A 17,811-nucleotide genomic window follows, 5' to 3' on the forward strand; every position below is an offset into this window, starting at 1 on the left:
TTATGATTATTATTTTTCTCCAGAAACAGTGTATATACTGTCAGCTTATTAAATGCGCTCATCATTAAAAAAAAAACGGTTGGATTACGTATGTCGAATGAACTTATAGATATTCTTCCAATGATTTGAAGCACATTTGTTTAGTGAACCATTGTTCGCTTCTTCAGCAAGTTCGACAACGAATCATTCTTCGCTGATATGGCCAGAATAAAATCGAAACATGCCTGGAGTTGTCTAACATTATCGCCGAACTATTAGAATCGTTAACATAATTGTTTTTGATTACATTTTTATATCTCTAGCATTATGTATGTTAACTTAAGTAAACAAGTTTCTGACATTGAGGCCAGGTTACACATTCTAGGGGGACATCTAGTCGTTTATTATTTTTTTTTATTTACAGGTTTTAGTTACTAGACTGCGGCCATGCTGGAGCACTGCCTTGAAGAATTTTAGTCGAATGAATCGACCCCAAATCTTGATATTCTTTAAGGTTGGTACTTATTTTATCGGTATCTTTTGCCGAACCACTAAGTTACGAGGTAAACACATTAACACTGGTTGTCAAGCGATGGCCACACACACACACGCCCCCCCCCCATATATGATGGGCTTCTTTCAGTTTCCGTATACCAAATCCACTCACAAGGCTTCGCTCGGTCCGAGGTTATAATAGAAGACACTTGCCCACGGTGCCATCAGTGGTACTGAACCCGAAACCACACAGCCACGCCTGCGTATGTATTAATTTCTAAAATCAAAACTTTAGCAAAAATAAGGCCTATATACGAAACAGAAGCTTAGACGATATATCGATCCAAAGTCTCTATGGAAAGCCAAGACAGACTCGTAAACATCTTGCGTCCTTCCCAATAAATAAATATAAATCCGGCATACGCAATTTGTGTGTGATGCTTAATGTATATACACTGTTGATAGGCTACTTACTGCAATATATATCAAGAGATAACATTTCTTATGGACTTGCTGTATTAAAAACAATAAATAACAGTGAGAGAGGGAGACAAAAATTCGTCCATGCAGCGGCCAGCGAGAGCGCAGGGCAAATACAGCAGAAACTGGACTATGTTGGCGACGAGCTGGCAGAATCGTTAGCACGCCGGGTGAGATGCTTAGCGGTATTTTGTCTGCCGTTACGTTCTGAGTTCAAATTCCGCCGAGGTCGACTTTGCCTTTCATCCTTTCGGAGTCGATAAATTAAGTACCAGTTACGCACTGGGGTCGATGTAATCGACTTAATCCCATTGTCTGTTCTTGTTTGTCCCCTCTATGTTTAGCCCCTTGTGGGCAATAAAGAAATAAGAAACTGGACTATGTTGATAGTCTATACATTTAGTGTAATACACAGATGGCTAAATAATATAAATAACGCCCTCACAGGTCTTTTAACTTTGTTAGGAATATTCCTGTCACCCTGTGCCTCCCAAACAATTTTGTTCCGCTTTGCAAAATTTCTTTTGAACGTCCTAGACGCAAGGTCACACAGATTGTTCAGAGAGGTGGGAGTATTTAAAGCGGACATAGTGAAAATAAAGATTCCGAACTCGATGTAAAATGTTTTTCCACTAAAGATTGCGGTTTAAAGAAAACACTATTAAAAGAATTGAATGCATTTAAATTCACTTTAAATAAACAGCTTTTAACTGTCAGTTTCACTGTCAATGTTTCCAAGATAAAAAGAAATATTATCAATCAATGAATAGATATGATTCTGTTGCAGTGGCGGCTCGTAGATAAAATTATTAGTGGGGGGGGGGGGGGGGGGTTCTGCTTCAGAAAATTTTTAACCGTTGTTTTAATATTGTGTAAAAAGAAACAAACAAATATTTATACATAAACTCGATCGGTTCGCGTTTTAGTCACTGCCGGATAGTGTGTTTAATTTGTTCACTGAACAGCGCCACGAATTCCCCATTGTTTTTCAAAAATACCCCCTAAATCACAAAATAAGAGGGGAAAAACTGCCCTATTTTTCAAATCCTGGCAGCACCAGTGTAACTGGAAGCAGGATAATAATCTAATTCTACACTTTATCACATTCAAGAATATAAACACGTTTTTAAGCACAACACAGGCGAAGTCAAAAAGAAGCACAACCTTTCAAGAGAACTGCGTGAACGACAGTGCTCTCTCTCTCTCTCTCTCTCTCTCTCTCTAGCGTGAAGCTTTCTATCTGTGAGCATGCGCGCAACAGCCAAACACTGCGTCACTGGAACTGTGAAGCACACAGTTCTATACAAGTATTTTCGGATTTTTTTTCCTAAGCTAGGGGATGACTACTGACATTAAGCTTAAGGATTATATAATGAACATGTTTAAAGAAAGAATTAAAGAAAAAAAGGACTCATTATATTGAATGTTATCGATAATATCGAGTCGAAATAGGGGGTGCTGCAGCTCCGCAGTGCCTATACACGAACCGCCACTGTTCTGTTGTAATCTCAATGTCCCATAACTTGCTATATCTTTTATATTTCATTTATTTCAGCTCCTGGATTGAGACCATGCTGGGGCAGTACCTTGGTGGCCTAAGACGAACAAATTGACCTCAGTATTTATTTCCAAGTCTGGCACATACAGTATCGCTCTACAATGTCGAACTGCTAAGCTAATAGGATGTAAACAAACCAACACATACCAACACCGGTTGTTAAGCGGCGGAGGTGATAAGCAACACACGCGCGGGCGGGTGGGTCTGCCCACCTAGCGATCGGAGTGGCATCATTTTAATACTGAAACAATTCGAAGAGCATTGTGACCATCGATGTATAACAACATCCGATGGCCTGGTCGATACCGTGGCTAGAAAACGAGTTTCTACACAACGAAATTTCAGGTTCAGTCCCTACAACTAACATAATCGTATTTATGATTATTACATGAAATTCCTGATGAGTGCTGCTTAATTTCAGTTTTAGGATATTTTCATTGTTGTCTGTTTAATCATCAAACCAATCGTCCACTTGGTTTTGTGGAATGAATCGCGAGTGTGATCCACATTAGTGGACGGTTAACAAATATGAGACGCTGATGCTTAACACACAACCATCCTAGATCATAAGCATCAAATCTGCTTGCCTTTGCGGGTCGGATTGATGCGTAAACTAGATCTCAAGAGTCGTGGCCGGGTGAGAGGAAGAACCCTATTATTATTCATAATGTAAGCCGAAATAAATGAATAAAGGAGTCAATATAAAGGAGCACGTGTGTATATCTACAAGGACGTGCCGAAAAGTTCCTGGCTTTGAGTACAAAAATACAGGAGGATCAGTTAATTATGATTTCTATCGAACATATTCCCCTTCTCAGATTCACGCACTTATTACAGCAGTCCTTCAGTTTTTCCAAGCCTTGTAAAAGAACTCAGGAGTTTGGGCCTCCAACCTGGCCTTTCACGACACCCTTAAATCCAGGAACGTTTCTGCAACAAGGTGCAATGCAGTGGGACTGATACCGGAATCATATGATGCATACATACATACATACATCAAAGACTATTTTCCATTCTTTCCGAGCCTTAAACTGCTGGTTGTTCCTTCATCTGTCTTCATCTTTTGTTTTCTGTAAATTTGAACTCTGTGTGTGTGTGTGTGTGTGTGTGTGTGTATACGAGGGGGCGCTGAAAGGTTCCTAGCTTTGAGTAAAAGAAAATACAGGAGGATCAGTTAACTATGATTTTATTCAACATATCCTCTCAGATTCACACACTTATTGCACCAGTCCTTCAGTTTTTTTCTGAGCGTTGTAAAAGAACTCGGAAATTTGGGCTTCCAACCTGACCTTTCACGATACTCTTAAAGCCAGGTACTTTTCAGCACCCGCTCGTACATATGTATGTATATATGAGTGTGTGTATGTGTGTGTAAGACCTGAAGAGAAAATAAACCGGACATTCACAGTGACATTTGTAATGTTATGTAATATATATGTGACCTGATTCTTGAAACAACTGCAGTACTCAACGACCTGTTCAATCCTACTTTTTTTAAATTTTTTTTTTTTACAGTTTTGCTTATCGCATTACAAACTACCTTTGTTGTTTTCAAAATAGGAGTTGTATAGTATCTGTCATTTTACTGGAAATTTCTGCTTAATCTCGATATCAGACGAACTGTATTTAATGCATTGATTAATAAATTAGTAAATTTATTGATCAATTATCGAGTCTTCTGTGTTCTCTGTATAAGTCTGTTTGTTAGAGACTAACAAACTACGTTTTACCACGGTCAGTCGACCGATCTCTTTTACATTATTCTCTGTGTGGTGGTGGTGGTGGTGATGGGTCTTGTGTGTGTGCGTTAATATTTCGCTTAGGCATAGTGATATTAATTACCTGGTGAAGACGGCGAGCTAACAGAATCCCTAGCACGCCGGACGAAATGCTTGGCGGCATTTCAACAATCTTTACGATCTGAGTTCAAATTCTGCCGGGGTCGACTTTGCAATTCATCCCATAGGAGTCGATAAAATAATTACCTGTGAAGTTGTTGTTGTTGGCACTCCGTCGCTTACGACGTCGAGGGTTCCAGTTGATCCGACCAACGGAACAGCCTGCTCGTGAAATTAACGTGCAAGTGGCTGAGCACTCCACAGACACGTGTACCCTAAACGTAGTTCTCGGGGATATTCAGCGTGACACAGTGTGACAAGGCTGACCCCTTGAATTACAGGCACAACAGAAACTGGAAGTTAGAGTGAGGGAAAGTTGTGGTGGAAGAGTACAGCAGGGTTCGCCTCCATCTCCTGCCGGAGCCTCGTGGAGCTTTAGGTGTTTTCACTCAATAAACACTCACAACGCCCGGTCTGGGAATCGAAACCGCGATCCTATGACCGCGAGTCCGCTGCCCTAACCACTGGGCCATTGCGCCTCCACACCTGTGAAGTACCTGTCGATGTAATCAACTAGTCCCCTCCTCTGAAAGTTCAGACCTTGTGCCTATAGCAGAAAAGATATTAATAACCTGGTGTGAGAACTTAATATACATATGCTTTAGAAAAGCGCAATAGTCGCATACAAGGCGTTATGAGAAATTATACGAAAACAAGTGAACAAGAAATTATGTAAATATATAGGCGCAGGAGTGGGTGTGTGGTAAGTAGCTTGCCTACCAATCACATAGTTCCGGGTTCAGTTCCACTACGTGGCACTTTGGGCAAGTGTCTTCTACTATAGCCTCGGGCCGACCAAAGCCTTGTGAATGGATTTGGTAGATGGAAACTGAAAGAAGCCCGTCGTATATATATATATATATATATATATATATATATATATATATATATATATATATATAAACAATATATGAGTATATGCATATATATGTACATGTATGTATATACGTTCATCCACATGTACATATCGATACATAACTGGGTACATGACGTGGCAAAAGAACAAGGACAAAAATGGTAAACAAGGTGCAACAAACAAGCAGGCCACATAGAAACATCCCCTTCATCAGCTGCCACCATTAAAACTCCGGCATTTCGAAGAATTAAGGCAGTACGCATCGTTAAAATGGTTCTTCCCACGAACACAAATTAAATTGTTTTCGCGGAGGGTAGTGGCGGACGGTAAACAAGACAGGAAAACGAAACGGTGAAATAAACTAACAAAAAGGCTGTGCAGCGAGACGTGAAGTGTGTATGTCTCGAACGCTGTGAAGCACGTACAGGAGGGGCAAAGAAGTACGTGCGAGCTTGGTGATTCCAAGAACGAAAAGAAATAGCAGCCGCACACACGTGACCAAGGCTGTGTGAAGAGAAAGAGTAGCAGAGGGAAAGGAGGGGAGGAAGTAGAATAAAAGTGAGCAACGAGAGGTAGAGAGAGAGAGAGAGAGATAGTAGTAGTAACGGTGAGAGGCGAAGGACGAGTAACAAGATATATATATATATATATATATATATATATAGAGAGAGAGAGAGAGAGAGAGAGAGAGAGAGAGAGAAGTAGTGACAGGTAGAGGCGAAGAACAGTAGAGGGAAGAATGAGAGGGGGAGATAGAAATAGAGAGAGTCGCGTTAGAAAAATAGTTAAAACTTACTGTATAAAGGTAACGCGTGCGTTCTGTCGTGATACAAACAATATATGAGTATACGCATATATATGTACATGTATGTATATACGTGTGTGTGTGTGTGTGTGTGTGTGTGTGTGTGTGTGTTTGTGTGTCTGTGTTTGTCCTCCCAACCATCACTTGACAACCGATGCTGGTGTGTTTACGTCCCCGTAACTTAGCGGTTCGGCAAAAAGGGGCCGATAGAATAAGTACTAGGCTTACAAAGAATAAGTCCTGGGGGCGATTTTCTCGACTAAAGGCGGTGCTCCAGCATGGCCGCAGTCAAATGACTGAAACAAGTAAAAGAGAATAAATATCAAAGGAAAAGCTTGCTCGTGAAATTTACGTGCAAGTGGCTGAGCACGTCACAGACACGTGTACTCTTAACGTAGTTCTCAGGGAGATTCAGCGTGAGACAGAGTGTGACAAGGCTGGCCCTTTGAAATACGGGTACTACTAATTTTTGCCAGCTGAGTGAACTGGAGGAACCCTAACCCTAAGTGTCTTGCTCAAGGACAAAACGCGTCGCCGGGAATTGAACTCACGATCTTACGATTGGGAGCTGAATGCTCGAACCGCTAAGCTACGCGCCTTCTCGATATAATCTACTACATATGTGGGAAATTCTGTCTGTGGGTGTGTTTGTCGAGTTGTTAGCTAACTTCTCCTACATCGTTTTATGGATTTTGATGAAGTTTGACATGTGACTAGAACTCATGTCTGGAAAACTCATGCTATACTCAGATTGTTGAAAAAAAATCGATAATAGATTTTTGAGAAGACCAATGCTTGATGAAATGCTTGCAAAAGCTTCAGTAACGTTCATTGTTGTTGGCACTCCATCGCTTACGACGTCGAGGGTTCCTGTTGATCCAATCAACGGAACAGCCTGCTCGTGAAATTAACGTGCAAGTGGCTGAGCACTCCACAGACACATGTACCCTTAACGTAGTTCTCGGGGATATTCAGCGTGACACAGTGTGACAAGGTTGACCCTTTGAATTACAGGCACAACAGAAACAGGAACTAAGAGTGAAAGTTGTGGTGGAAGAGTACAGCAGGGTTCGCCACCATCCCCTGCCGGAGCCTCGTGGAGCTTTTAGGTGTTTTCGCTCAATAAACACTCACAACGCCCGGTCTGGGAATCGAAACCGCGATCCTATGACCGCGAGTCCGCTGCCCTAACCACTGGGCCATTGCGCCTCCACAAGTAATGTTTATAACACAGTATGTTCGGACGAGCACTTCCGTAATTTGAAGGGAAAAAAAAAAGAAAGAAAGCAAATCCACTGGGCTTGGCACATACAGACATTGCATACAGATATCACATATCTGGATTCATAAGGCTTTTCTTTCATTGGCAGAGATGATAAAAAATTTTAAAAATTTGTACTGATTTGACTGAGAGGAACCGGTTCTAATCACGATTCTAATCAAGCTATGACTTTGAACGTATGTTGGCGGTTTTTATTTCATAAAACAACATTTTAAAAATTAAATAACAATCATAATAAAATTCTTTTGCTTATACAATTGAGTTTAAGGAGTGGATTAATTGCAACGGACTGTATGTTTGACACTGTTGTTCTTAAACACACCTAGAATTTTAACGTTCTAAAGAAACTGCAACACAGTCGTGTTTTCAATGCAACACGTGTAAAAAGGAGAGTTATACAACTTATAAATATGCATTACTGATGTGATACCATTGAAAGAAAGAAAGAAAGAGAGAGAGAGGGGGAGGAAGAGAGAGAGAAACAGAGATTCATAGAGAGAGAGAGAGAGAGAGAGAGAGAGAGAGAAACGCGCGCGTGCACACACATATGTATATATATATTAAAGAGAGAGAGAGAGAGAGAGAGAGAGAGAAACGCGCGCGTGCACACACATATGTATATATATATTAAAGAGAGAGAGGAGGCGACTAACAGATACAGAGAGACAACAGCGACGGTGATGACGACGAAGAGGTTTCTATGCAGTTTCCATCCATTAAATTCCACTCACAAGGTATCAATAAAACTTGAGGCGATGACCATGTTTACCCTTGCTAGTGTAAACCGGTGTGTCGCTTTGCCTCAGCGATTCGATAAACAGAGACTGATGAAATAAGTAACAGACAGAAATAATCATTGATATTGATATGATCACTGAAGCCCTTAAGAGCAGTGCCCCTTCATGGCTGCAGTCCAGTGACTGAAACCAATAAAAGATCAAAGGATTTGCGGTTGTGGACATCCGGGACATGTGATTAGAACGTCGTAGGAAAGAATCGTAAGACGGATTCTTCAAGTCAAGCCAACCAATGGAAGCCCTAGGTGTAGACCAAGCACGTGATGGTTGGATAATATTCATAGACTCAGTTAGGGCGGTGAACTGGCAGAATCGTTATCGCGCCGGGAAAAAATGCTTAGCAGCATTTCTCCCGACTTAACGTTCTGAGTTCAAATTCCGCCGAGTTCGACTTTGCCTTTCGGGGTCGATAAAATAAGTACTAGTTGAACACTGGAGTCGATGTAATCGACTTATTCCCTCTCCAGAATATTGGTAACCAATATTCGGTTACCAATTTGAAACCAATATTTAAAAGCGGCGAGCTGGCAGAATCGTTAGCACGCTGGGCTAAATGCTTAATAGTATGTCGTCCGTCTCTTCGTTCTGAGTTCAAATACATCTGAGGTTGGCTTTCCTTTTCATCCTTTCGAGATAGGTAAGAGAAGTATCAGTTGAACACCGGGGTTGATGTAATCGACTTATCCCCCTGCCCCGAAATTGCTAGCCCGGTGCCAAAATTTGAAACCAATATCCGTAGTCTCATTTGGGATTCCACCTGGAAAGTCAAAAGACGGTTGCTTCTGCTGGGACCTATGGAAGAGGTGCCTGACGTCTCTACCTCACCGATACTTCCAGGAATAGTAGGTGGACAAGGGATAGACACTTGATAATTATAGTGCACTTTTGTGAAGGAACGTGGCTTTGTGGTTAGGGTATTCGGCTCGCTGTCCTGAGTTCGATTCTTGACGGCGCGTTGTGTCCATCAGCAAGATAATTTATTTCACGTTGCTCAAGTCCACTCAGCTGGGATGAGGGGAAGTGAGTAGTACTTGTATTTCAAAGGGGACAATCTTGTCACATTCGGTGTGTCATGCTGAATCTCCCTGAGAACTACGTTAAGGGCATGCGTGTCTGGTCTGTAATGGAGTATTCAGCCACTTGCACATTAATTTCACAAACAGGTTATTTTTCTGTTGATCGGATCAACTGGAACCCTTGTCGTCGCAGCCAACGAAGTGCTGATTTATTGTGCGTTTTTAGCAGGAATACAGCAAAGTGTCAGTGATGAGATATGAACTATTAACCCCACATACCGTAGGCTGCTACCCTATCTACTCACTCGGCTATCCCACACGACGTTATCAATTCTATATTTACTCTTTTACCTGAACATTCTTCGAATTTTTTTGTTTGAAAAATTCCTTCTTGATAATTTTGTCTTATCTCACGCCTCTGTTCTTTCATTTATAATACGTAGGCTGGCGATATATGAAATAACGACGTTCTTGTTGGTGGTGGTCGTGGTCGTCGTGAGTGTGATTGTGGTGGCGAAGGTGGTGACGGCGGCGGCAGTGATTGTCGTAGTTGTGGTGGTAGAAGTGGTGGCGGCGTCGGTAGTGATTGTGGTATTTGTGGTAGTAATGTTACTATTGTTGCTGGTGGTGGTGGTGGTGGTGGTGGTGGGGACGGTGAGGGCGATGGGGCCGATGAGGGCGGTGGTGGCGGTGGTGATGGTGATGGTGATGGTGGTGGTGGTCGTCGTCGTCGTCGTAGTAGTAGTTTGTGTTGATGGTGGCAGTGATGTTGCTGGAAACGGTAGCCATGGTGAGGATGGTGGTGGTAGTGGTGGTGGTGGTGGTGGTGGGGGTCCTCCTCGTCGTCGTCGTTACCATGCTGATACTTTTGTTACTGGTGGTGCTGGTTACCTTAGTTGTTTAACTCCAACCCAGTCTTGTTCAAGTAAGACATATGTTGAAAGCCATTCCATTCGTGACCATCTCGTCTTTTTATCTATGCGCAGAAAATTCAAAGCCACATTATCGAATAAAATCGCTTTTCTATCTTATTTATTTACTTATTGGCTGCACAGTAAGAAGTTCGCTTCTCAACCACATAGTTCCGGGTTCAGTCCCACTGTGTGGCACCTTGGGCAAGTACCCTATAGCCTCGGGCCGACTAAAGCCTTGTGAGTGGATTTGGTAGACGGAAATTGAAAGAAGCCCGTCGTATACACACACACACACACACACACACACACACACACACACGCATACATGCATACATACATACATATGTATGTATATGTATATATATGCATATACATACATGTGCGTGTATGTGCATGTGTGTGTGTGTGTGTGTGTGTCTGCCAGCATTTGTCCCGCCCTACACCGCTTGACAACCGGTGTTAGTGTGTTTACGTCCCTGTTACTTAGCGATTCGATAAAATAAACCGATAGAATAAGTACCAGGCTTTAAAAAAATGTACTGGGGCCGATTCATTCGAATAAAACCTCAACAAGGCGGTGCCCCAGTATGACCGCATTCTAATGATTGAAACAAGTAAATATATATATATATATATATATATGTGTGTGTGTGTGTGTGCGTGTGTGTGTGTGTGTGCGTGCGTGTGTGTATGTATGTATATATGTATGCATATATGTATGTATAAGTACTGGGGTCGATTTGGTCGACTAAACCCTTCAATGCGGTGCTCTAGCATGGCCACAGTCAAAAGACTAAAACAAATAAAACGTAAAAGGTAATAGATCGATTTATTGAAGAGGGTGTAGTGTGACCTGGCAGAGCTCAAGTTGTTAGCACTTGCAGGTCGGGCGACCACCTTGAAAAGCTCGTTCAGGTCACAGGGATAGTAGTAATGGTGACGATATTTGATAGTGGGCGGGTCACACTTGCAATGATAATAGCGGTGTGCGTGGCGTGGCGTCGGTAGCGTTGGTTGTAGGATGGTGGTGGCGGCAGTGGTGATAGTGGTTGTGGTGGTGGTGGTGGTGGTGGTGGTGTTGGTGGCGGGTGCGGTGGCGGTGGTGGTGGAATAACATTGATAAGAGAAAATTTAATTCGGTGAAGTGTGGGTGCTATTGCCTGCTTGGTTCCCGAGTGCTTGCGTGCAAGCGTGTTACACAGGCGAAATACCCAGCATTCCTAGTGTAAAGACTGAGAATGAATTCATTAACAAAATGTCTTTCTTTATCATTCACTCGTTTTAGTCATTGGACTGCGGCCATGCTGGAGTACCATCTTGAAGGATTTAGTCGAAGAAAATCAACCCTAGTAACTAATTTTTCATTTTTAAAACTGGTATTTATTCCATCGTTCTCTTGGACCGAACTGCTACGTTAAAGGGACATAAACAAAGTAAAACCGGTTGCCATGCAGTGGGAGGTGGGAGTGAAAGACAAACGTGAACACAAACATAAAGACACAAATATACATACATACATACATTCATACATACATACATACATACATACATGGATATGTTAGTAGAAAGCTCCGAGGGCTCTTGAGGTTTAAAGCAGCATTTTTAGATAGAGTTAGTTTCCTCTGAAACACATTCTGCTTCATTATCTCATGTCCCTTGATGCCACATCAAATGTATGCACTTGGTGCATAGTTTACGATGATCAAGGGAGTCAAACTGATACGTACATAAGCATGTATATTGTTTGTTTCTTCTCGAGCCATGCCTGACTCATAAGGGCCGGTTTCCCGGTTTCATTGGTTTATAGGTTACCCACCTGGACGGGATGACAGTCCATCGCAGGTGAGCAGCTAAATGCAGGAGGAAAGAGTAAAAGAAAGTTGTGGCTCGTTCACTAAGTTCTTACAGTCAAAAATACAAGGATATTTGTTTTCTTGAGAGTCCATATGTTGCATGGGAAACGAGTTAGCAAACTCTTCAAACTTATTAATATCTAGTAATTCAAAAACTGCATGCTCCCGAATGCCAGAAAATCTCTCTTGTAAGGACATTAGAATGTTACCAATTATTTCAAAATAGGTAGTTTTGTAATAATTTGTACCCCTCTGATTCTTTTTCTAGGAGGAGGATGGAACTCATCTGCATGTTTAATGACAGCAGCTGCATCGTGTAGAATGTTTTCATAAGGTTCATCCATACGATAACCTTCAACGCAATGAATGAAGTAATCTAGTTTATTCTGACCATACTTTATGTCGAGTAGCTTACATTGTAGGATATCAAAGACTGCTAGTGATATATAAAGGAACTTATTGATTATATGCGTTTTGCTCCATTAATTATTATTCTTCATATATATATAATGTGTATATATATATATATATGTATATATATATATATATATATATATATAATACAAAGAATAAGTATGCATGTATACCCACATATATGTACATACTTACACCTACATGTGTATATAGATGCATAACAGGGTACAGGACGTTAGAAAAATGAACTCCAGACAACGGAACGAACACATAGGAAAACAGATAGCCACTTGGAATTATTCCTTCGTCAGCTGCCTCTATTCTAACAAGACGTTTCGAAGATATATATATATATATATCATATGTACACACACACACACACACACACACACACACACACACACATATATATGCCCAACTCTTCGAAACGCCGGTGTTAAAATGGGGGTAGCTGATGAAGGAAAATGTTCTCTATGTGGCTTGTGTGTTTTCTTTACTCAGGTTATTATTATTTTCTTGTCTACGTTTTGTTTGCAATGTCTTGTAGCCAGATATGCACCCAGATATACAGGTAGACGTAGGTATGCACATACCTTTACGTATATATGCATATACTCATTTATTATTTGTTATATATATATATATATATATATATATATATATATATATATATATATATATATATATATATATATATATATATGTATATATGTATATTTTTTCTATTTATCAGAAAAAACTTCACGAAAAGTTTTCCTAATTCTTTATTTTAAATCCTCCAACGCCTTATTTGTACTGGCGGAAGAACTATTCACATTTTTACAAAAAATATTTATGGGGACGTCCCTTAAGTTAAATAGTTCCATCCAGTCTGTTCCATATAAATTTGTCGTATTTTTCAACTCAAAAACTTTGGCTTTCACTGTTTTTCTATGTAACGTCGCTAATCATTTCGCCCATAAAATGCAATGTTTTTCCTGAAATTCCGCGCAATTTTTGAAGTTTTCTTTAATCTAGGTTTCCCTATTTTTCTCCATGTATTTATATTAATTACCATGATATCACTGCCCGTATTCAATTGTAACTTTATATTCACATTATTCATTTATATGGACACAAATTTTCTTTTCTGAGCCTCGGCTAGACGTTTTGTTAACTATACATTCTTTCTAGATTTTTGGTTTTTTGCTTGACACGCCCTTTTTTTGTTTTTGTGAGCTTTATGTTCGATTTCTTTTTAAAGGACAATTACTTCTAAAATGTAAGCCACCACACCCATAGCATGGATTCGGTCTTGACCTTCGTTTTACCTTTTTCTTATCCGTTTCAGGTCGACATGCATGTATCTGAGAGCAATCTTTTTTTCAGTTTTATCCGCGTCATGTCTTAAATTTATAATTCTCAAGCATTCTTCAGCCACTGCCTGTAGAATTAATTTTTGGTTCTGTTCTAATTTTGTTAATATACGGGAACGTATATCGGCATCTTTTCTTGCAGTTAACCATTGAATGAAAATTAGATGTTTGAACAAATCTGGGGTTAATTCATGTAATTTTCACATTCTCTGTTAACGACCCCAGCATAGGTGATGAAATCTTCATAATCTTTTTTTAACTAAATTTAAACACTACCAACAAGTATTGAACAGGGAACTTCTTTCAATGAAAATTCTCGATAATAAATTGTTTCTTCTCGAGCCATGCCTGACTCATAAGGGCCGGTTTCCCGGTTTCATTGGTTTATAGGTTACCCACCTGGACGGGATGACAGTCCATCGCAGGTGAGCAGCTAAATGCAGGAGGAAAGAGTAAAAGAAAGTTGTGGCTAAAGGAGTCAGCAGAAGCTCACCATCACCTTCTGCCGGAGCCGCGTGAAGCTTAGGTGTTTTGCTCATAAACACACACATCGTCCGGTCTGAGATTCGAACCTGCGATCGCGAGTCCGCTGCTCTAACCACTAGGTCATGTGCCTCCACCTAAGCATTTATAGGCCTCTGTTATTAGTTAAGTGTTAAACACTTATAGTAAGCGAATTAGTAACACCTTTTTGTCTGAAGCTACTTGATTTAATATGTATATAAATGGATTGATTGATCGATTGATTCCCTGGGATAGGTCAAGAAATGTGCACATCTCAGATAAAAAAACCTAATAAGGGTCGAAAATCGTTTAAAGCTGTTCAACATTTTTGCAACCTATAAATAGGCTCACTTGACATGTTTGTATGTCTACTAATTAGGTATATTGGAATATATATGTAAATATGTATATATATGCACTCACATATATCTACAAACACGCATGAAAACATCTATATATACATCTATATATATATATATAGTCGTTTGTGAGTATTCATGCGCGCGCGTGCGCGTTGCAAACTATTTCGTCTTTTTACCAAAACAATATTTACAGGCTGTTGTTATAAAAAACAATATGACTCAATATAGACAAACGGTCAAATTAACTTTCGAAGTTCTTGTGTGTAAACTTTCTACTTTATTCCCAGGCTTTTATACCTGGCTGGGAACAACCCTAACACGGCAAGACATTCTTTCTTCCCTCGTCATCTTCCTTTTTCTCCTCCTTCTCCTCCTCTTTCTCCTCCTCCTCTTCTTCTTCTTCTTCTTCTTCTTCTTATAGGGTTCCCTGACTGAATCTCCTTCGGAGATATTACCACATTTGCTATGACTGTGTATACCATTATTTTTCATTCATATCATTTAATCTCAATGCAAACGTTTACATTTTTCACATTATTATTTTTCTTTTTTGTTTGTTTTTGTAACCCCTGTCTCTATAGCACCCCCCCCCCTCCTCGTAAGAAAGGGATTGTATGATGGACGAGATCGAAAGGGCTGAAAACAGACCTTTTCCTCTTAGACCAAGCTCTCATCAACTTTTTCAAGTTCTACTCGAAAACAAAAAAGTGCCGGAAGAGAGGGAAGTGTTTCCTCCAAGCTGGATGACAGACCTGGGCATAGTCCAAACGTACGAATCTGGACTGTGCATGTGTCTGTCGATTGGAGAAGAGCAACTGGGTGAAAGCACTTATACTGGTCAAGGTGATCGTATTTTTGCGGGGTTTCCACGAATAGCACTCGGAAGCCTTCCCTCTTTTGGAAAATTATCCTTTCTGTAGTTTTTTTTTTTTTTTGTTTCCATTGGGAAATTTTAATTTTTGTTTTCAAAGAAGAACATAACGCATCATGCGGTCCAGAAATCGAAACCACAATCTTACGATCATGAGTCCAACACCCTAACCACTAAACCATGCGCCTCTACTATGCACTCACGTAGGCCATCGTGAGATCGCAACAGGTCAGGTGTGGAAGTATGCACCTTTGCAGTGCTTTGCTGGATTCACTATTTGTCAGTATATTCCGGGTCCTTCTGAACGACCCGTCAAGCAGAGCTCCAGCCTTCCTCATCTGCCATGACCATATGACATGTGGTCGACCAGCATGGATCGTCAATCCAGCCAGATCCTCAGTGAAGAGAACACAGTTAGCAGGGTTTGACTCTGAAAATCGAATAACATGGCCAAACAGTCTGAGCTGGCGCTCCTGAATCATAGGCGTTAGAGGACGCATCCCAGTCTCTGAGTAGAGATTTATAAGGGATGATCGTGGGATCATCAATAAAACATGCAGCAAAACTTCATTAGCTTCAAGTTCACTCTAGAATGCTGGCGATAGATTTCTAAGTTGATCAACACATGATTTTAGCACTTCTATCGTGATTTAAACCGATAGGGGCGAGGGAGACGGATTTAACACTGACAGCTAACAAAGCCTCTAGCCAACAACGCTATAGTTCACAAAAGGCGATATATAAACTATAAGAAAAATAACATGAATAAAAAATGTGTCAGATGTCTTTTACGTAAACATAAAAGTGCTCAACAACACTCGTGAGAAAGTGTATAGAAACTATTGTAAGTGTTTCTATATAATTAACCTTTGACATGCACACACACGTGCGCGCGCGCAGACTCGCAGAGCCGGATTTGACGTCGTGTGTGTGTGTGTGTGTGTGTGCGCGCGAGTGTATGTGTGTAAATATACATCGATACATACATTCAGACAAAATACACACAGGCACACACACACACACACACACACACACACACACACACACACACATATCGTTTGTAGAAAACAAATCCGGAGAAAGAGCACACTCTAAGATGTAGAGTAGCATATGTTAAAAATGTGAAAGGGCGGTTTATGGGATTAACTTAGGTTTTTCGTTCATAAAGGGTTTAGCTTTATGGCGTTTCGTCAGAGCCCAAAACCTGTTGGCCTATGACGGGAAACCTAAGATAGACCTTTATGGACGGGAAACCTAAGGTAAACCCATAAACCGGCCTTCCCTACTTTCAATATATATATATATATATATATATATATCACAGAAATAGAGAGTTAATATAAAAATTACTTCCTTTATACATGAACTCCAGTCGTCTTGGTTTGATGGCGAACTCGTGTAATATCCTGTCATGCAGTTCTTCTTGTCCAAGTTGTTCAAAATGCTTTTCTCAATGGAAATACGAGCCAGTGAAGACAGCCGTTCTTCTATGCTTCTCAGATATGAGCGGATTCTATCCAACGTTGAGAAACTTCTCTCATTAGCGACTGATATTAAAGGGATGCTCAGCACTAGCTTAAATAGTTTAATGGATTCCGGCATAGCAAAAATGAACTCCAATTTATACAGTAATTCCAAAATGGAGGTGACTTGCACTTTTTGAAATCACTGTCAATATACATATATTTTAGCTCGTTCACTAAGTTCTTACAGTCAAAAATACAAGGATATTTGTTTTCTTGAGAGTCCATATGTTGCATGGGAAACGAGTTAGCAAACTCTTCAAACTTATTAATATCTAGTAATTCAAAAACTGCATGCTCCCGAATGCCAGAAAATCTCTCTTGTAAGGACATTAGAATGTTACCAATTATTTCAAAATAGGTAGTTTTGTAATAATTTGTGCCCCTCTGATTCTTTTTCTAGGAGGAGGATGGAACTCATCTGCATGTTTAATGACAGCAGCTGCATCGCGTAGAATGTTTTCATAAGGTTCATCCATACGATAACCTTCAACGCAATGAATGAAGTAATCTAGTTTATTCTGACCATACTTTATGTCGAGTAGCTTACATTGTAGGATATCAAAGACTTCTCCAGCCTGAGAAAGCAATTGATGAAAGCAATTGTTGAAAAACATGAATGTGAAATCATTCAACTTTACCAATAGATTGTCTGTTTGACAAAGTGTATCTTCATCCCACTTTTGACTAAAACTTAGAATGCTTAGAATAGCATCATTTTGTTTCGCACAGTGATGGAATACTAACATTAAACTGCATGAAAACGTTTTCCCGCTTGGTACTGGAAGATGTAAATTTACTAAATGCGCGTAAATGAGTAAACAAATATATATAATTATTAAATATTAT

General features: G+C 40.2%; 1 long non-coding RNA gene across 1 annotated transcript; it reads left to right on the forward strand.

The window, feature by feature from the left end:
• The first annotated feature begins 403 nt into the window (after positions 1–403).
• Positions 404–2,636, forward strand: LOC149134411 (uncharacterized). The gene is made up of 2 exons (XR_016242771.1): positions 404–493; positions 2,510–2,636. It is a non-coding gene; the product is annotated as an uncharacterized LOC149134411 (long non-coding RNA).
• The last annotated feature ends 15,175 nt before the right edge of the window (positions 2,637–17,811 follow it).

This window comes from Octopus bimaculoides, chromosome 8 (genome assembly GCF_046866305.1).
Source record: "Octopus bimaculoides isolate indiv1 chromosome 8, ASM4686630v1, whole genome shotgun sequence".
In the NCBI taxonomy this organism is placed as follows: domain Eukaryota; kingdom Metazoa; phylum Mollusca; class Cephalopoda; order Octopoda; family Octopodidae; genus Octopus; species Octopus bimaculoides.